A 21,895-nucleotide genomic window follows, 5' to 3' on the forward strand; every position below is an offset into this window, starting at 1 on the left:
TTTGCTACGTTGCTCACACCTGACCCTCACCCTCTCCTTGTACTCTACGGCAACGTTTCCCTTACATTTCCGCCACCTATTAACCTTCCAACGCCTGCTCTTAACCTCCCACTGTCTTTTTCTTCATCTGCACCACAAACACCAAGGATTGTGCTTGTGTGAAACCCACACCCACATCTCTCAACCCCTGGGATAATTGATTCGATGAGAGATAATTGGTTATTCCCTCCATTCACAGGTGAGAGATGTGGGTGGATGTTTGTTTTTCATCTATATGTTGACTGCTTGACGTTTGCATGTGGTACATGCTTGGGAGCCTCGATGAACGTGTTTTTGTCTGCGCTGTCACCGATGACTCGCCAATAGGTAATGACGCCGGTCATTACCTATTGGCCATTGTTTTTGCGGCCATTATAATGTGGCCATTGTTTTTTTTTGTTTTTTTTGAAAAGTTACTTTTCAAAATCCACTGATTAAAAAAAAAAAAGACAAAAAAAACATGCACTTTGGTTTTCGGTAAGAATTCACCTGGGACATAATCAAAGGGTTGTTATTTCACAAAGCCCCGAACAGCTTGTGCTGTTCAGAAAGCCGGAAGGTTTTGATGCGTAGTCGCTTGAAATATATTCCTTTGTGCATCTTACCATTGTAGACGAGCAACTTTCTTGGTAAATAATAGAAATGAAGTTGCAACATTTAATCTGAAAAGTCTTGTAAGCCATGTATAATCGGTTCATTGGTGTTGGACAGGACGCATGAACTGTTCTAAAAATTCTCAGCATGCTTAGTGCGTTCCTAACTCAATTAGTTAATGTCTGCTTTGGCAAGGCCAGCTGTATATGCTTTTTTAAAATTTCAATCAACTTCGTATTTCAAGTGCATTAACATTTAATGAAAATTGATGGAAAATGGTTATGTGCACATGTTACTCTTTAGAATATCCCTAAGTTTGGATAATTGTGAGTGGCTGCATCTCAGTGGGCTGCTGTGCAGAATTTTATAAGATGACATATATTCCTTTAGCCTGGTGTTGTCTTAACGGTTAGGGTGCCGGCTTGGGATCCTAGGATCCTGGGTTCGAATCCTGGTTGATCGCTGAATTAACACCAGGGGGGTTGACTCAGCCTGTCACCCTTCTGAGGTCGGCAACTTGAGTACCAGCTCACTGGTAATTCCCTGTGTGTCGCAAGAGGCGACTAACAGGGTTGGCGGCAGGAAGGGCATCCGGCCATAAAACATTGCTTCAAAAAGGGGACCATTGTGCCTGAAAAATGCCAACCCCTGCTCTGCGGGGAAAAATGGCCTCTAAAGGTGGTTCATACATATATTCCTTTCGATTAAAAAAAATACCAAGACTTGGTCTTGTTTTGATGGTGAAAATAAAAAATACGATGATACTAAAGGCTTTGGTACAGCAACCACCAACCATACTCTGTGGCACAATGGCTAGATCATACGCTCTGAGTCTGTGAGGTCAGTAGTTCGATTCCAACCCTGCCTGACTCGTTCCGAAGACTTCAAAATGGTAAATGTTTCTTCCTCATTAGATATTCAGCATTTCGAGGATAAAGCATGGATAAAGCCCATGGTTTGGCACCCTAAGGGGTTAGGGATGGGTAGAGATTTCTCCTTAATTGCTTGGCTGATGGCAAAGGGAAATGTGATGTCACAAAGATGGCGTGGCCGATACCCAGAGTGCCCTGGGAAGTTTTACACTTCCCCCAAGGTCAGTTGCTGTATTTGTCTGAAGTGTAGTCAGGTTTTGTCTCATGTATTTATCTCTAGGCCTACTGCAGTGTGTGATTTGTTCTGTAGTTATTTCACGAGCCTTACACCATGTAAAAGGAAAACGAAGCGCATCCAAATATGAAAGTAAACCCCAATGACCTCCATTTACATATTTTCCCCACAGTGTAAAGCTGCATTAGCCATTATTTATAGAACACGAAGTACTTTAAAATACGGTGATGCAATGTATTATGCCTGATACCCAACAAAATTTGGTAAAATGTGTTCACGGCAGGATCACTCATGTGCTTGTTCCCAAAGGAGAACCAACAAGCCGGTGTTTTAAAATCGAAAAATGGCTGTGATTCTTTGGGCACCCATGTGACCTTTATTTGTTCTCCTCTCTCGTTATAAACAAATTATTTTTACAGTTTCGCTTCGGTGAAGAAACTGATGACGATGGTCTCGGTGCATCTCCACAGCAGATTCAGGTCCAAGAAATTCTCCAGCAGGCCCGGGTGAGATTATTTTCTTGTTATTTTAAGCATATTTGCCAGAAATAAATGCTGATAGGAGAACAATGGTGTGGAAAGACCATGGCCAAACTTTGGAAACACTTGGGCAAAAGTTACTATCTCCGGACCTGTTATTAATTATTATTATTTTTTTACCACTTACCGATCGATTCCGGTCAAAAAAACCAATGACAAAATAAGTATATTTAGGTAAGGTGTTGGTGATATTTGTAGAAAGAGTTAGGGTTATGGCTTCTTCCTGCTTTGAGAAACTGATCTCTTAGGGTAAACCCTTCCTGCTTTCAGAAACCGAGATGTTAGGGTAAACCCTTCCTGCTTTGAGAAACCGAGATGTTAGGGTAAACCCTTCCTGCTTTGAGAAACCGAGATGTTAGGGTAAACCCTTCCTGCTTTCAGAAACTGAGCTGTTAGGGTAAACCCTTCCTGCTTTGAGAAACCGTGATGTTAGGGTGAACCCTTCCTGCTTTCAGAAACTGAGCTGTTAAGGTCAACCCTTCCTGCTTTCAGAAACCGAGATGTTATGGTCAACCCTTCCTGCTTTGAGAAACTGAGCTGTTAGGGTCAACCCTTCCTGCTTTGAGAAACCGAGATGTTAGGGTAAACCCTTCCTGCTTTGAGAAACTGAGCTGTTAGGGTCAACCCTTCCTGCTTTGAGAAACCGAGATGTTAGGGTAAACCCTTCCTGCTTTGAGAACCCGAGCTGTTAGGGTAAACCCTTCCTGCTTTGAGAAACTGAGCTGTTAGGGTCAACCCTTCCTGCTTTGAGAAACCGAGATGTTAGGGTAAACCCTTCCTGCTTTGAGAAACCGAGATGTTAGGGTAAACCCTTCCTGCTTTGAGAAACCGAGATGTTAGGGTCAACCCTTCCTGCTTTGAGAAACTGAGCTGTTAGGGTAAACCCTTCCTGCTTTGAGAAACCGAGATGTTAGGGTAAACCCTTCCTGCTTTGAGAAACCGAGATGTTAGGGTAAACCCTTCCTGCTTTCAGAAACTGAGCTGTTAGGGTAAACCCTTCCTGCTTTGAGAAACCGAGATGTTAGGGTGAACCCTTCCTGCTTTCAGAAACTGAGCTGTTAGGGTAAACCCTTCCTGCTTTGAGAAACCGAGATGTTAGGGTAAACCCTTCCTGCTTTGAGAAACCGAGATGTTAGGGTAAACCCTTCCTGCTTTCAGAAACCGAGATGTTAGGGTAAACCCTTCCTGCTTTCAGAAACCGAGATGTTCGGGTAAACCCTTCCTGCTTTCAGAAACCGAGATGTTAGAGTGAACCCTTCCTGCTTTCAGAAACTGAGCTGTTAGGGTAAACCCTTCCTGCTTTCAGAAACTGAGCTGTTAGGGTAAACCCTTCCTGCTTTGAGAACCCGAGCTGTTAGGGTAAACCCTTCCTGCTTTGAGAACCCGAGCTGTTAGGGTAAACCCTTCCTGCTTTCAGAAACCGAGATGTTAGGGTAAACCCTTCATGCTTTGAGAAACTGAGCTGTTAGGGTAAACCCTTCCTGCTTTGAGAACCCGAGCTGTTAGGGTAAACCCTTCCTGCTTTAAGAACCCGAGCTGTTAAGGTAAACCCTTCCTGCTTTCAGAAACCGAGATGTTAGGGTAAACCCTTCATGCTTTGAGAAACCGAGATGTTAGGGTAAACCCTTCATGCTTTGAGAAACCGAGATGTTAGGGTAAACCCTTCCTGCTTTCAGAAACCGAGCTGTTAGGGTAAACCCTTCATGCTTTGAGAAACCGAGATGTTAGGGTAAACCCTTCATGCTTTGAGAAACTGAGCTGTTAAGGTCAACCCTTCCTGCTTTCAGAAACCGAGATGTTATGGTCAACCCTTCCTGCTTTGAGAAACCGAGATGTTATGGTAAACCCTTCCTGCTTTGAGAAACTGAGCTGTTAAGGTAAACCCTTCCTGCTTTCAGAAACCGAGATGTTGGGGTAAACCCTTCCTACTTTCAGAAACCGAGCTGTTAGGGTAAACCCTTCATGCTTTCAGAAACCGAGCTGTTAGGGTAAACCCTTCCTGCTTTCAGAAACTGAGCTGTTAGGGTAAACCCTTCCTGCTTTCAGAAACTGAGCTGTTAGGGTAAACCCTTCCTGCTTTGAGAAACCGTCATGTTAGGGTAAACCCTTCCTGCTTTCAGAAACCGTGATGTTAGGGTAAACCCTTCATGCTTTCAGAAACTGAGCTGTTAGGGTAAACCCTTCCTGCTTTGAGAACCCGAGCTGTTAGGGTAAACCCTTCATGCTTTCAGAAACCGAGATGTTAGGGTAAACCCTTCATGCTTTCAGAAACTGAGCTGTTAGGGTAAACCCTTCCTGCTTTGAGAACCCGAGCTGTTAGGGTAAACCCTTCATGCTTTCAGAAACCGAGCTGTTAAGGTAAACCCTTCCTGCTTTCAGAAACTGAGCTGTTAAGGTAAACCCTTCCTGCTTTCAGAAACCGAGATGTTAGGGTAAACCCTTCATGCTTTGAGAAACTGAGCTGTTAAGGTCAACCCTTCCTGCTTTCAGAAACTGAGATGTTATGGTCAACCCTTCCTGCTTTGAGAAACCGAGATGTTATGGTAAACCCTTCCTGCTTTGAGAAACTGAGCTGTTAAGGTAAACCCTTCCTGCTTTCAGAAACCGAGATGTTGGGGTAAACCCTTCCTGCTTTCAGGAACCGAGATGTTAGGGTGAACCCTTCCTGCTTTGAGAAACCGAGATGTTGGGGTAAACCCTTCCTACTTTCAGAAACCGAGATGTTAGGGTGAACCCTTCCTACTTTCAGAAACCGAGATGTTAGGGTGAACCCTTCCTGCTTTCAGAAACCGAGCTGTTAGGGTAAACCCTTCATGCTTTGAGAACCCGAGCTGTTAGGGTAAACCCTTCATGCTTTCAGAAACCGAGATGTTATGGTAAACCCTTCATGCTTTCAGAAACCGAGCTGTTAGGGTAAACCCTTCCTGCTTTGAGAACCCGAGCTGTTAGGGTAAACCCTTCCTGCTTTGAGAACCCGAGCTGTTAGGGTAAACCCTTCATGCTTTCAGAAACCGAGATGTTAGGGTAAACCCTTCATGCTTTCAGAAACTGAGCTGTTAGGGTAAACCCTTCCTGCTTTGAGAACCCGAGCTGTTAGGGTAAACCCTTCATGCTTTCAGAAACCGAGCTGTGAAGGTAAACCCTTCCTGCTTTCAGAAACTGAGCTGTTAAGGTAAACCCTTCCTGCTTTCAGAAACCGAGATGTTAGGGTAAACCCTTCATGCTTTGAGAAACTGAGCTGTTAAGGTCAACCCTTCCTGCTTTCAGAAACTGAGATGTTATGGTCAACCCTTCCTGCTTTGAGAAACCGAGATGTTATGGTAAACCCTTCCTGCTTTGAGAAACTGAGCTGTTAAGGTAAACCCTTCCTGCTTTCAGAAACCGAGATGTTGGGGTAAACCCTTCCTGCTTTCAGGAACCGAGATGTTAGGGTGAACCCTTCCTGCTTTGAGAAACCGAGATGTTAGGGTAAACCCTTCCTACTTTCAGAAACCGAGATGTTAGGGTGAACCCTTCCTACTTTCAGAAACCGAGATGTTAGGGTGAACCCTTCCTGCTTTCAGAAGCCGAGCTGTTAGGGTAAACCCTTCATGCTTTCAGAAACCGAGATGTTATGGTAAACCCTTCATGCTTTCAGAAACCGAGCTGTTAGGGTAAACCCTTCATGCTTTGAGAAATTGAGATGTTTGGGTAAACCCTTCCTGCTTTCAGAAACCGAGATGTTATGGTAAACCCTTCATGCTTTGAGAAACCGAGCTGTTAGGGTAAACCCTTCATGCTTTGAGAAATTGAGATGTTAGGGTAAACCCTTCATGCTTTCAGAAACCGAGATGTTATGGTAAACCCTTCATGCTTTCAGAAACCGAGCTGTTAGGGTAAACCCTTCATGCTTTGAGAAATTGAGATGTTAGGGTAAACCCTTCCTGCTTTCAGAAACCGAGATGTTAGGGTAAACCCTTCATGCTTTCAGAAACCGAGATGTTATGGTAAACCCTTCATGCTTTCAGAAACCGAGCTGTTAGGGTAAACCCTTCATGCTTTGAGAAATTGAGATGTTAGGGTAAACCCTTCCTGCTTTCAGAAACCGAGATGTTAGGGTAAACCCTTCATGCTTTGAGAAATTGAGATGTTAGGGTAAACCCTTCCTGCTTTCAGAAACCGAGATGTTAGGGTAAACCCTTCCTGCTTTCAGAAACCGAGATGTTTGGGTAAACCCTTCCTGCTTTCAGTAAATCAGATAACTTTATAAACCACGACCACAACTTTTTGGGCTTTGACTAGCAGACACGTGTATGATGTCTGTAAAGTCCAGAATGTGAAGTACGTCCGATTCCAAACTCAAATGAGTAACATTAGTGATGACGAGTAAGACCAGGCGGTCATGACACACGTTTGTGCACTTGTGCGTATAATGTTTTCCAGCAGCTTCATCTTTGAGACGGTTCATCTTTTAAGGAGCCTGAACATTGTTCTTTCTTTTTCCGCTTATCGTGACCACTTGGATAAATTCGTTTCAATAGCGATCGCTGTTAAAAACGCAAAAAGTGGAAAATAATTTATTCTCTCACAGTACGTGGGGTCCAGGTCATCTGCCCCGAAAAACCCACCCTTAGTTCTTCCATGGAAAAGATGTGCAGGCGATGGTTATGGGGTGGCATTATGGATGGAAGAAAGAATGGATTGGATGTTGTGTGCAACTTTTTTTATTGCTGGTCAATTTCTTTCAATGAAACTTTGTGCCTTCCTACTTTCAGAACTTCATAAACATAACTTGATAGGCAGATAAAAATGGCTGACAAACTGCTGACAATCCACCACGACGATTATATCACCCAACAATACCCCGATACTCCGACCTCACTTGATTCCATAAAATAATTCAAGTTCTTAACAGGCCACATGTAATTTCTTATTTTTGTGAAATCGATACCAGATTACACATATTATACACATTTAAATGTTATCCATCTTCTAATGGCATAATTGTGTGATTAATGTTCGCTCTTTCACGAGCCTCGATCTTGTATACAAAAAAAAAAAAAAAAAAAAAAAAAAAAAAAAAAAAAATTCTATCGGGACCAGGCAGGGACATATACACAAAGAATTAAGTTAAGCACCCCCCCCGTTTTTTTACAACCTCGCACATTACAAGTTTGTTGTCGTCAAAACAGTGTAATATACCTATGATATTGCTATATTTTCTGGAGAAGTGATATTATGGTCACATAAAAACATAACAATCATGCCGTTTTCAATATTTTATTCTGAATAATTTAAGGTGAAATTTTTTGGGAATTTTAGGCATATTTTCACCTCAATTTAAGTATGGAGCTATAGGTCCATCACGGACAGTGTGGATGACGTTTATGTTTTCTAACGTACAGTCATTGTTCTGAGAAGACCTCGAGCGATCTTTGCGTCAATAACGTGTGTAGGACCCACGTGATCGGATCACTGACTCAACCCTACGTCTCATAGACCCTGTAAGCCGTCGTATGCGTTGCTGTGGCAGGTTATTGTCATACCAATCATTATTTGATCTCACATACCTTAGAATATATGCCAATGTATACATATACACAAAGAATATATATTAGGGGGTGCTTACCTTAATTCGTTGTGTAGGGGTGCTTAACTTAATTCTTTGTGTATATATTGCAAAGCAATTCTCCCTCTTGTTTTTGTTGTTATTGTTATATGATTGTTGGTGCTGTTACTGCTGTTGCAGTTACATGGATTTGTGTGATTTTTGTTTTTTGCATTTGCTTTCCTTAGGCAAGGATGTAAAGGGATCATTGCAGATTTAAATTGGGATATAAAATTGGTATTCACGCACCTGTTAGTAGAATCCCTTCAGATTATGCCATGGTTGATCAGTACGACTCTCCACCTGCAGGCCTTGGTGATTCTAAACTGTTGCTGTTGCGCAGCTTCATTGATACAACTGTTATCCATAATCTTGGATTTGAAATTGCATTTATGCTGATAAAGGGCAGGAAACGAAGCATTGTGAACTTTTTGTTTCGCCTCGTGCTATCAGTAGCAAAGCACCCGGCCTGCAATAATCACGCGCTCAGCTTGTGGGTGTCACTAAGAGAACAGCAGACATTTACTTCACTTTGCCATAGCTACTAACTTCTTGCATTTCCAGCTTGCATTACGAGGAGGATCCGGTCCCATGGGTCTCACAGGTAGACCTGGCCCAGTGGTGAGTGACCTTAGTCTGTTGTCGAAATCCGAGTATGGACACCCGATCTCCATCTTAAATTGCCCTTGCTTATACATGTTGGTGAGATAAAGCCTAGTGTGCGTGCATCGTTATGCAGTAGGTCATATTCTCCGAAGTGCAGTATAGAACAATTGATTTTCCAACGATCTTGAAAGTTCTGAGCAGAAACGAGTTTGAGAACATAATGATCCCAAGCGTTCCACACATCATGTCGTCTTCCATTTATTGTCTGGTTATTGCTTAATTGGCTGTTATTCATGTGTCCGGCGATACATAATCAGCATGGGCTTATTCAAGTTGGAACTCCAGATGTATTGGCACATTATGTGATATTAGAATCAACATTTGATTTGATATTCTAACGGAGTGCTCACACAGTTTCATTTCTACCGCAGGGTTCTCCTGGACCTGCAGGCCTGAAGGGGGATTCAGGAGAGCCGGGTCCCCAGGTAAAAAAAACTTTTGTTTTTTTCATTGAATTGTTTCATAATTATTCTTTTTAAATGTTTGATTGCCATAGCCTGAATTACTGGTTTGGTACGATAGCTCAGATGTTGTGCACATGCCTTTGAGCTGTAAAGTTTGGGTGTGATTCACGACTTGACTATGAAGTATAACCCAGGTGCTTTGCAAGCAAGGCCCATGAATGTGCTGTCTACCGGACAGGATATGAGGATATGAAGCAATGGACCCATTTGCAAACATTAATTCCCAGTGGACGCTGAGGTGTATTGGCAGTAACAATACGGAACAGGAAGTCATCACTCTCAGCAGCATTTTGTTGAAGCAACTGTGATGACACATCCATGGGTGTGTTGTTGTGTTCCTCCATAAGCAAACGTGGAACCCACCAGGAACAAACTTTCTGATATCCCAAGGTCGCTATCGTCTCCTGTACAGCATGGTGTCCTATGCCAAGCTGCGCTACGATCTCCCGAACCGTCACCCATTGGTCTTCACTGATGAGCACATCAACTTTCTGCTCGTTGCGTTCAGTCATGGTGCTTCTTGGCTGACCATACCGTGGCTGATCGGCAATGTCAGTCTTTCCGTCTTCGAAGTGTTTTACCCACCTTCTGAGACCTCGAGTGCCCATGCAGGCCTCTCCGTACACAGCTGACTAAATTGCCGGTAGATATCTGCAGCTGAGTTGTTCTTCACAACAAATTCAATCACTGCACGTTGGCTAAACAATATGACGTTGACAGCCATTTTGTCATGATGGATTGTGGGAACAACAGTGGCATGCATGTGCTTGAGCCTGTGTTTATATTGGAGTGGATAAATGGATAGATGTCGCCAATAACTCATGCTTTACTATATTTCACACAAACATGGGAAATCCACTGATGCTCATGACTTTTGTTTGTTATGGCTCTGTAGACGCAGAAATAAGTTTAAATAAACCTGCCATATCATCCTCATCATCGTCCAACCCTCTTTTGCTATTCCTCAACTTCTCCTAACCCTTTCCTTAGCACTTATATACATAAATAATGTTTTGCTGTTGTCTTTAATATTATTGGCTATGTCCTTTTCATATTCCCTTTTGGTCTGTCGAGTTATTTTCTTAACTCGTTTCTGCTTCCTCCTATATGGAGTATATGTGAGAGTGACTACTCCTGTTATTTTGTACTTAATGAATGCCTTCTATTTTTCCATAATTACACTCTGTACCTCCCTGCTCTACCACCCTGGTCTCTTTCTGCCTCTACCTTTACAACTCACTGGAATATACCTACTCTGCATCGTACACATTTGCTCCTTTAGGATTGCCCATTTCTCCAATGCAGACCACCCACTCATTAGCTTTACCCAATCTAAAGCTCCCAAGTCACTTCTCACTCCCTCAAAGTTTACCCTCCTAAAATTGAACAACATAACACAACTATCCCGATCTTTCAACAAGAGAGTAGCGCTTACTATATTATGATCGCTTGTCCCCAGATGCTCTCCCATATCCTCATCCTCCACCATATTGGGATTGTCACTGAAAAGGAGGCCCAATACAGCGCACCCATCGTGGGCTTTTGTACAAACTTTGTAAAAAAAAACAATCCTGGGCTAGGTCAAAAAAATCCTCACCTGCTCTGCCCTTTCCCTGTTCCTGGAAGCCAATCTATGAGTGAGTGTGAAGAGGAACGTTGTAGGACACCTAACATCCATCCAAGGACAACTGGTGTTTGGCTTCCTCTCGGAATTCCGACAACACTTTCATAAATTTTTCTCTCCAGCCTGCGGAAATAAGCTGAAAAATTGTGCTGTTAATATGTTGGTGTAGCAGTGGTTTCTGATAAAGTTATTATGGTCTACGCTCATCCATTCCAGCAGTGCCAGCTTTAAACGCTTTGCTAGCTGGTGCACTGGTGACTTATTAAGATGTGGGCCATTTCCTCCACTTTAGGAAGGACTTTTATATATATATATATATTGTTACGGATCGCGGTTAGATGTTATTTCGACCGAGCGGTGGTGTATTACCGCGACCTAACAGTTATTCCCCGATTCTTCCCCAACTCACCCGATTCCACCCGAACGTTGGCCAAATCGCGCTACGCTAAATCAATGATTGGAAAGGACACAACGACTGGGATAAATGAAACGACGCAAGGGGTACAGTTCTCAAGACCTCCGGAGGAGGGTATAATTAGTGGTGGAGAAAAGGGGTAGATTGCAAGGTAGATTGAGGTAAAAGACACAGAAGAGATGGGCACTAAAATACAATCTTGTCTTAGCCCAGACAGACCACAGACAAACGGAACAAGGCTGACTTACACAGGGATTGATGGCAGGAAGGGACAGGCAGTCGATAGCACAAGGTGCACCTTGGCTCGGGGACAGGATCAAGCACGGTCCAAGAGATGCAGGGAGGCCTCACAGCGCTCGGATGTGGCGTCTTTCTTTCTCCAAGCTCAGCGCGCATCTGACGTCACCACTCCCTCAGCTGCGCATGCTCAACGGGGAGTGACACGCCCTCGGCTGGTTGGCTCCGCCCCAGATGGGACCGGTCCGCCGCTTCTATTGGGTGCGGGGGTTACCGGGCTCCGCCCTTGACGAGGAGCTGACAGGGAGCCCCTATTTGGTAACCCCGTCGAGCACATGTTCGATGGCGGCTCGTTGGAAAGGCCTGGTGCCCTCCCAACACCCCCTACCAACCAAGCCGGAGTGAGGACGCGCACTCCCTGTGCCCGCCGCTGCTGTTGTTGTTGTTGTTGTTGTTGCTGAACCGTGAGGAAGAGCTGCGGGGAGGTATTGGGAGGTCCTAAACTTCCTAACGGTGCCATACAATCACATTCTGGTGCAACGAAGAGTCAGAATTAATGGAAACGAGTCCTTAACTGACATAGACTAAGAATAACTAGCAAGATGTCCTATAGTTGTCTTACATGAGATGCGGTGAACCTGGGTGCGACATTTAATGGGGGAAATAGGGGGAGGTCGGGTCTACAGAGTGTTGTTTACAGAAAATGGGACTAGGGAATGGGGGATTGGGGATAGTTGGGAAGTATTGAGGAAATAGGGGAATATTTACAAGCGGATATGGATGGATGCAAATCCCATATCCACAACATTGCACCCTTCTCTACCTCGGGGCGTCCCGACCCGATAAATTTTTACCTACGTTAGTGTGGCACTCAGATGTAGTTCCCTCTACTATTAACTCAACCCTGAGTGCGACAGTTTTACAGATGTTCACAAATGAGTAAATATGTCCCCCTGCGACGTTGCACCCTTCTCCTAACAGAAACACACCCACAGGATAACCGAATCGCGGAAAGCATCCTCAAACTAAACATACAGCCGGTAGGGAGTATCATTTATACAAGACTGATATTTACACTACGATCCAGGACCTGTTCTTTGAGGAACACATGCAGATGTTATGCATAGAGAGAGCACGCATGCCAGCATCGATACACCAACCCACGAGTGCCCTGTGGCCCGATGGCCTTTAATAATGTGCAGAGCACCCCGTCCAAGCACCAAAAGCACCACCCCATTATGCACAGTCAGCACCATCCGGTGCACCAATAAAGTGTTCAATAATAAATGCACAATCAAGTGTCCATGGTCACCGGTGGTGTCGCAGCCGGCCGATGTTCTGCCGCTGGTCTTGCCTTCATGGAGTGCACTTGGCCTTCTGGCTTCTTTAGAAATAAAGAAAGGCGCCAACCGCGTCCATTTCTAAATTGTGGCCGTCAGGGGGGCCAACTAAAAGTGGTTCACCTGTATGGCATAGGTGCCACGTTGACCCAGAGGTCCATCAACGGGTGGTGCTTGCCCGCAAAAGAACTGCGGTCCATTGTGGGCGGCCACCAAAATTGCGGTCCATATGGTGTATCGATCCAGGCAGCAAGCAGCGGAAGTACAGGCCCACAACTGCGGAGCCAGCACCTCTCTCTCCTCTCTCTCTGCCCCAAAGCCAGATCCTCGGAGGTGGGAGACAAAAGAAAAGACAAGTGAGTAAGGTGGTAAGGGCGCAAAAGTGCACGCAATACTAGGTAATGCACACTGGGGGCACATGGGAACCAGGTGAGACAGGTACGTTCCTACCGTACGCCCCCCCCCCCACCAGGTAACCTACATTGCCCCTCCCTTACCCCTTACTGTATCCACAAAACACAACACTACCCATAAACATCTACTTTACACATCAACAAACGTCCCTACTGTCTTCCCCGTTCCTCCCATAAACCAAATTAGTCTTCTCTCCCTCCTAACCAATCAAATTTGCCATTTCCAACTCTCATCAACATTTGCCATCACCAATTCATCATCAGTCCCTCCTAAGGAGGGAGAGATGGAATCACCCCAATGTCTCATCCACGTCGTGGTGCATCTCACAAATCCAAACAGCAATTCTCCTTTCCTGCAACACAGAACAAAGGAACACAGGTGTGGAGTCATCATCACCACCTCACGTAAGTGGCTGCGTATGGTGCGACAGGTTCATCAATCCTAACTATTTCCTAAATGACTTTAACAACTTTACATTACCCGGGGTCTTTCCCTGCCAATCCATTGGCCAACTTACACTATGGGTTCTAAAAACCAATTCCCATTGACCAAACTGTGGTGCTTCTCAAGTTGGGGTCTCACTCCCCCGATTCATCACTCGGTGCCCCCGCACAATTTCGGTGGCTGGGTCGTGTGATGCTCCCAGCTGGTCCGCCCACCTGCACACCTCCACCACTGTTGTTGCCTACCGAGCTCACCTGCTCCTCACCCTAACCAAACTAACTGGGGAAGGCCCTCTCGCACTCTCACCCCCTCAGTGCCCTCTCTGGCACGGGCTACCTGGGTCCGTCCTCCGGATCCTCGGGCCCCATCCACAACTACCGGCTCCCAGAGCCCACCTGCGGCCTCACCTGGCCGACATCCTCAGTGGTGGAGTGCCCAACCATTCACACTCATACTAACAGGCCACACGACCAGCCAATTTCACCACATCAATGCACCCAGCCACAATACCATTCTGCAACCGCACCACAAATGCCAATATCCAACCACAATTTACCTATACCTTCTAACTATTCTTTAAACTACCCTCCCCGGGTACTCGTGAAAAGGGGTCCACTCTTCCCCCATCCACACCTTCGCACCATGCACACCACTCCGTACCACTTACTCCAACTCTCTCCACACCACTCATTCTCTGCTCCATATATTCCACACACCTGTACTTGCACACCTGTGCTCTCATACTTGGTGCCGCCTGCACCCTTCTCTCCCCCAAGCGCATTCGCGCTGATCCACAACACTCACTACTCATACACTGCTCCACACACCTGTCCAGTTCTCACACAGCATCATCTCATCTGTCTACTCCCTTCTAAAACTCATGCTCCTCCGTCTTCCCTTACACTCAGCGCTCACACGTCATTATCAAACACTAAGCTACTACGTCCCCACTACAGGTATCAGTCACTATCTAAACCTTAACGTTCCTACTGTCATCTTCTAGGGCCCTACACACAATATCCTAACCCACCCGGGCTAGTTTTCACTGCCATACACCCCATAAGCTAGTGCATTTGCCCCCTTCATGGGAAGGGTGGCAGGGATGCCACCCTTACCCACCGGGCCCATCGCTCATCAATCCCCCAGTCCTCTGGCACTAATAAGCCCCCCTTATTCAGAGGTACTGGGTCCCGCCTCGGCATCCAAAGCCGAGGCAATCCACGGGGGCGCCTGCTCGCCGGTGTAAGGCCTTCTAGTTTCCCGGGGTCTGGCGGGGGGGTGTCTGGGGTCGCCTAACCCGCTCCCCCCTGGGTGGAGTTAAGGACCTCAACCGCTGGGGATCATCCCGGCGCGTGGCTCGACAGTGCCGCGCCAGGTGACCCAGACGGTTGCAAGTATAGCACCTCACCTGATAAGGTGCTTGTCTCCGGAATTCCAAATTTCCCCCCCATGAAGGTCCGAATTGGATTACCCGCTCGTGGTCCACCGCGGGCCACCTCCGGGGCCGCCTGCCATGGTCCAGGTCCCGCCAGGCGCTGGTCCACCAGCCTCCGGACCATGCCCGCCAGGTCAGGACTCACGTCGGGGGCGGGCCCCCTAAGGGGTCCGCCCTCCATCGGGGGTCCCACCTGGCGGACCGCCATTGCGTGACGCTCGCTCCCCCGGGCCAGGGGCCTCGCTGCTTCCCAACGGGCTGCAGCGTCAGCCGCCTGGCTCAGAGTCTGCGGGCGCCACATGGCGAGCTGTTGCCGGAGCTCAATATCCGGGAGGGCCTGGATAAAATGGTCCAGCGCCAGGCTTTCCCGGGAATCCGCTGCCATGTTAGCATGTGCGATCCCCACTGCGCGGCGAATGTCGTGGGCAAGTTCCCCGATGGCTTCCTGGGGCTTGCGTTTTCGCAGCGCGAGCTGAGCTTTAACAAGCTCGCTCTGCTGTTCAATGCCGAATCGATTAATTAGGGCGTCGCGGAGGGCTGGCAGGGTGAGAGCACCCGGTGGTAATGCCGTCAGCACCTCCGCCGCCGCGCCGCGCAATGCGGCCACCAGGTGTACTCCACCTTCGTCCTCACCCCAACCGTTGCCCTTACACACACAGTCAAACTGCGCCAGGTACGCGCGTAGATCACTCTTGCCGTCATACGGCGCGAGTGGGACCTTGTGGGACCACCTCGTATGCGAGTCGTTGCCCGCCTGCCGGACCCCGTGCGTCGCCCCTTGCGGGGTCAGCGCGGGGCCGAACCGGCCGGGCCCCCACAGTACATTACCCCCAAGGGGCTCCCGTGCCTCCCCTGTCCCTCTAAAAACTACCCCTGTTGGTGTCGATGCATGGGTCACGCTTCCGCAACCCGCTACCCATTCCATACCACCACAACCTTGCTCACTCACACCTCGCACCTCTCCCATCACCGGACCCTCTCGCTCGCACCCTCGTTCCATACCCTCCGGACCAGCCATACACCTCACTCTTGGCCTCTCACGAACATCCGGGTCCATCTCGACCCCCAAGCTTATTAAATCACCTGGCGCATCATACGCACGACCATATTGGTCACCACTTACACCGGCTCCTCTTTCTCTTCGCTTCTTCTCCATCACCTGCGAATCCCTCATCCGGTTAATGAGCACATCATCACGATCCGAACACAGACTTTGGACCAATTCTTTTACTTCCTCCTTTATCTCTTTCTTATCCTCTCTCCGTCACTTCTTAATTTCGCTCACCCCTTCTTCCACTTCTTCTAATTTCTGCTTCACCTCCTTCATCTCCTCGTGCGCCCCCTTAAGTTCTACCTCTAACTCCACCTTATTTTTTTCTATATGCTCCCGCACCTCCCGCTCTTTAACCTCCATCACCTCTACCACCTTGTTCATTTTCCTCGTCAGGTCCTCATGTACCGTCTGACACTCTTTTTTAATTACCCCTACGTCCTTTTTCATCTCCTTCTGTGTCGATTTTAAACCCTCTATTACCGCTGTGTTCTTCTTTACCTGGTCCCCCAACTCCTTTTGTCCCACTGTCAGTTGTTCTACTCCCAACGTCAACTCCTCTATACCACCTTGCAATTTTACAGTCCCCTTTCTCACCTCCTTCTCCATGCGCTCCTTACAGTGCCTCACCTCCTCGCGCACTCCTCCGACCTCCTCACTCACACCTCTTCTGATCTCCTCTCCCATCACTTGCATCTCCTGCCCAGATGCCACCCTCATCTGCTCCATTTCCTCCCTGTGAGCATCCAATTTAGTTTCTACCCCCATTCTGACCCCCTCTATCTGCTGCCCCATTTTGTAACTTCCCTTTCTGCTTGGTCCCTCATGTCCCTCAATTTGCCTTCCATACTGTTTTCTAACCCCTCTAACCCCTTTTTCATCCCTTCCATTTGATTCTCTTGAGCGGCCATTCTGTTTTCTACCCCCGTTAATCCCTCCTGTATTTCCCCTAATCTATTGTCTAATCCCTCTATTCTACTCCCTAACCCTCCGATCTGGGCCCCCATGTCATTCCTTAAACCCCCGATCTGGTTTCCCATGTCATCCCTCAATTTCTCTCTATTGGACCCCATCCTTTGTTCTAACCGTTCCCCCATTTCTCCCATTTTGCCCCCCATTCTGCCCCCCAATCGCTCACTATCAGCCCTCATCTCGTCCTTCTGCAGGTTGAGGGACGCCTGCATTTGTACCATAAATTGCTCCATGAGGGCCTTCATTTGGGCCATCCCTCCCACTTGTGCAGCGGGTGCGGCCGCCGTAGCCATGTGCGAGGCGCCATTTTGCGCGCCCGTAACCTCGTGCGCGAGGACGCCATTTTGCGAACCTGCCGCCCTCACTGCTTCGCTCTCCTCATGTCCCTCAATTTGGTCCTGGATCGACCCTGCCTCACTCTCCTCTACCGGAACCCAGCCGTCTTGATCTGCCATAGCGCGACTTTCAAAATTCGGGTTTTTTGTAAAACAAAATCAAATTTCGGTGTCTTTATAATTTTGACCAAATTTTTTCGCTAGATGTTTTTTTAAAAATTTGGTTCGGGCCTCGAATCTCACTCCTCGACACCAATTGTTACGGATCGCGGTTAGATGTTATTTCGACCGAGCGGTGGTGTATTACCGCGACCTAACAGTTATTCCCCGATTCTTCCCCAACTCACCCGATTCCACCCGAACGTTGGCCAAATCGCGCTACGCTAAATCAATGATTGGAAAGGACACAACGACTGGGATAAATGAAACGACGCAAGGGGTACAGTTCTCAAGACCTCCGGAGGAGGGTATAATTAGTGGTGGAGAAAAGGGGTAGATTGCAAGGTAGATTGAGGTAAAAGACACAGAAGAGATGGGCACTAAAATACAATCTTGTCTTAGCCCAGACAGACCACAGACAAATGGAACAAGGCTGACTTACACAGGGATTGATGGCAGGAAGGGACAGGCAGTCGATAGCACAAGGTGCACCTTGGCTCGGGGACAGGATCAAGCACGGTCCAAGAGATGCAGGGAGGCCTCACAGCGCTCGGATGTGGCGTCTTTTTTTCTCCAAGATCAGCGCGCATCTGACGTCACCACTCCCTCGGCTGCGCATGCTCAACGGGGAGTGACACGCCCTCGGCTGGTTGGCTCCGCCCCAGATGGGACCGGTCCGCCGCTTCTATTGGGTGCGGGGGTTACCGGGCTCCGCCCTTGACGAGGAGCTGACAGGGAGCCCCTATTTGGTAACCCCGTCGAGCACATGTTCGATGGCGGCTCGTTGGAAAGGCCTGGTGCCCTCCCAACACCCCCTACCAACCAAGCCGGAGTGAGGACGCGCACTCCCCGCGCAAAATGTACGGACAGGTGCATTTGATGATTGGCTTCACAGTCGGGTATACAAGGGTTGTTGCGTTCTGTATTAGTGGAAAACAACTGCTGCACATCTCCAAAAGTTATTGCCGCTTCCTCTGGAGATGGTCCATCAACTCGACAATGCTGTTTGTCATGGAGTGGTGGCTTTACGAAATTACGGCATGAAACAGCGTGCTATTGCTCGGCAGTATGGCATCACTCAAGGTCAGGTGTCAAAGATCCTGAAACGAAATGCTCAGAGGGGTGCCCCTACTCAAATACCGAGGCCAGGATGTCCCCGCAGAACCACAAGGAGGGATGATCACCCGCTGCACCGGTTAGTCCGCAATGGCCGTGCCAAGTCAGCAAATCGGCTTCGGTCTGAGTGGCAGCAACTGACAAATGTGCATGTATCCAGAAGGCTAGTCAACCAACGACTGGTTCAAGCAGGCTATCGTGCCAGATGTCCCCTGAGAAAGCCGCGCCTGACCAGACAACACCGCCAGCGCCGATTGCAGTGGGCCAGAGAGCACCGTCAATGGCAGCCAGGACACTGGAATCACGTGATCTTCAGTGACGAGTCTAGATTTCTGGTCTATCGTCAAGATGGCCGCGTCCGAGTGCGCAGACAAGTGCATGAAGCCGACAACAAAGATTGTATAGTGCCAAGAGTCCAAGCTGGAGGTGGTGGGGTGACCGTTTGGGTGGCTTTTCATGCAGGGGGCAAAACTGACCAGGTTGTTCTGAATGGAAACCTGAACCAGTTCAAGTATAGGGCCATTCTGGAAGAAACTTTGCTTCCATTTGCTCGTGCAGCCTTTCGAGGAAACTTTGTCTTCCAAGATGACAATGCACGGCCTCATCGTGCTCGCGTGATCCAACACTTTCTTGCTGACCATGGTGTAGAGCATATGGAGTGGCCTGCCATGTCCCCGGATATGAATCCGACAGAGAACTTGTGGGCAGAATTAACGCGTCAAATCGACCACTTGGACCAGCAGCCGACCTCTGTACGTGAATTGCAGCAGGCTATTGTCACTGCATGGCAAGCGATTCCTGTCCAAACCTTGGCAAATCTCGTGAATAGCATGCCTCAACGTGTACGTGCTCTCCTGAATGCTTGTGGGGGTTACACGATGTACTGAACTGTAATTTTACTGTCCGTAATCCCAGTCGTAATCTAGCTTTTGTTTTTGTTAAAAAAAATTTTGGCTAATGTGCAAAATAACGAGATACTTCTGGAAAACGTACAGAAGTTGAACACAGTACTGTCCATGAATTGAGTTCGATGTCAGTTTACATCACTTTCAAGGATCAATTTATTTGTTTCGAAATGTCAAATGTGGTTTTTCTTTCTTTTAAAGGTCACATTAACAAAATCTAGAATAATTTCAACATAATTCCAATTAACTTTTGGTTCTAAGACATCTTGAAAAGTAAGTTCACCCCCACAAAAAAAATATTCCATATTAAATTCCAAGTCTATATATATATATATATATATATATATATATATATATATATATATATATATATATGTACATACATATATATTTCAATCACGCTGTATATATATATATATATCTATATATATTATATATATATACATATATATTTCAATCACCCTGTATATATATCTATATATATTATATATATATACATATATATTTCAATCACCCTGTATATATATATATATATCTATATATATTATATATATATACATATATATTTCAATCACCCTGTATATATATATATATATATATATATATCTATATATATTATATATATATACATATATATTTCAATCACCCTGTATATATATACACACACACACACACACACACACACACACACACACACACACACACACACACACACACACACACACACACACACACACACACACACACACACACACACACACACACACACACAGATTGAAAAGTAACTCCCTATTTTAAAATATTTAGAAATTATTTATTTATTGTAATATATTTCTCAAATTTTTAGTGTTTGTTCCTTAATGTATGATAATTTAATCTGTGTTGGTTTTTTTTCAGATTCTTTTTTGTTTGAAATTCGGAAGCCCTACAAACATGGCTGGACGTCTTACCCTGCAGGAGCGTGCCCAGCTAGCGGCACGTTACGAAGTTTGGAAATCCGTTGTTCAAGTGCAAAGATGGTGGAGGACCATTAAAGGAGCACATGCTCAAGTTGAGGCAAAGACGATCAAGAATTGTCATGCAAAACTCATGGCTACAGGATCTGTATCTGATACTCAAAGAAGCGGTCGCCCTTCCAAGTCCAGTGACCCGGAGACAGTGCAAGCAGTTCAAGAAATGTTTACACATAGCCCAAGAAAGTCAATTCAACAAGCAGCAAGTGAAAGTGGGCTCTCCTTTCACACAGTACGAACTGTGCTCAAAAAGGAGCTTAAATGGCATGCTTGGAAGCCGCACTACTGTCAAGCACTCTCTGCTGAAGACTGCGACATTCGCATGGAGTTTGGGGAGGTGATGCTGGCTTGGTATGAAGATTGGTCTGATCTCTTTAAAAAATATCCTCTGGTCTGATGAAGCGGTATTTCACATCGGTGGGTTTGTGAACCGTCACAACTGCTATTACTGGGCAGGAGAAGATCCTCGTGTTATTTCTGAAAAAACGCAATATCGGCCCAAGGTAACGGTGTGGTGTGGAATGACTTCGGAAAGGATTGTAGGTCCCTTCATTCTTCGCGATACCATGAATGCCAAAAGGTACCTCACCATGCTGCAAGACGAAATCTGGCCAATTATCAGTGCTTCGGAGAATGTTGAAGATTTGATTTTCATGCAAGATGGCGCTCCTCCACATTTTGCTTTTGTTGTTCGTGAATGGCTGAATGCCCACTTCCCTGGGAGATGGATGGGTCGTCGTGGTCCGTATGAGTGGCCAGCCAGGAGCCCTGACTTAACACCATGTGACTTTTTTCTTTGGGGTTGGGTAAAAGAGTAAGTCTACTGTACCAAACCAACGACTTTGGAAGAACTTGAAGGGCGAATACGAGAAGTTATGTCTTCCATCCCACAAGAGTTCCTGGTGAAATCGGTTGACGCGGTTCCCGGGCGGCTTGAGAAGCTGGTGGCGAATTCTGGTGCCCATATCGAATTTAAAATAAAACTTCATGCTATACGCTTTCTTCTTATATCCATTTCTTGTAAAAATTATAGTTAAGAAATAAATTATAAGTATTTTAAAATAGGGAGTTACTTTTCAATCACACATATATATATATATATATATATATATATATATATATATATATATATATATATATATATATATATATATACATACATACATACATACATACATACATACATACATACATACATATACATACACACGTACATATAATATGCTCGATTGGGGTGTTCAAAATGTTTTAGACACTTGCGTTAGTTCAATAAAAAAAAAACCACCTTTCGAGGCCATTTTTCCCCGCAAGCGGGGGTTGGCCTTTTTCGGGAACTGTGGTTGTTGTTGTTTTTCGGTCCCCTTTTTGAAGCAATGTTTTACGGCCGGATGCCCTTCCTGACGCCAACCCTTTTTGCCGCCTTTAACGACAAGCAGGGA

At 46.3% G+C, this 21,895-nt stretch overlaps 1 protein-coding gene and 1 long non-coding RNA gene across 2 annotated transcripts in view; both read left to right on the top strand.

Annotated features, from left to right (window-relative positions):
• The window catches only part of LOC137433197 (uncharacterized), a 726,873-nt gene that overhangs the window by 249,616 nt on the left and 455,362 nt on the right, over positions 1–21,895 (top strand). The window lies entirely within an intron of this gene.
• Positions 2,186–21,895, top strand: part of LOC144893333 (uncharacterized) — a 30,689-nt gene continuing 10,979 nt past the window's right edge. Inside the window, exons 1-3 of the long non-coding RNA XR_013624398.1 lie at positions 2,186–2,246; positions 8,431–8,487; positions 8,904–8,957. This is a non-coding gene — a long non-coding RNA (uncharacterized LOC144893333). The remainder of the gene's footprint in view (positions 2,247–8,430; positions 8,488–8,903; positions 8,958–21,895) is intronic.

Source organism: Myxine glutinosa, chromosome 8 (genome assembly GCF_964187855.1).
Source record: "Myxine glutinosa chromosome 8, kmMyxGlut1.1, whole genome shotgun sequence".
Lineage (NCBI taxonomy): Eukaryota > Metazoa > Chordata > Myxini > Myxiniformes > Myxinidae > Myxine > Myxine glutinosa.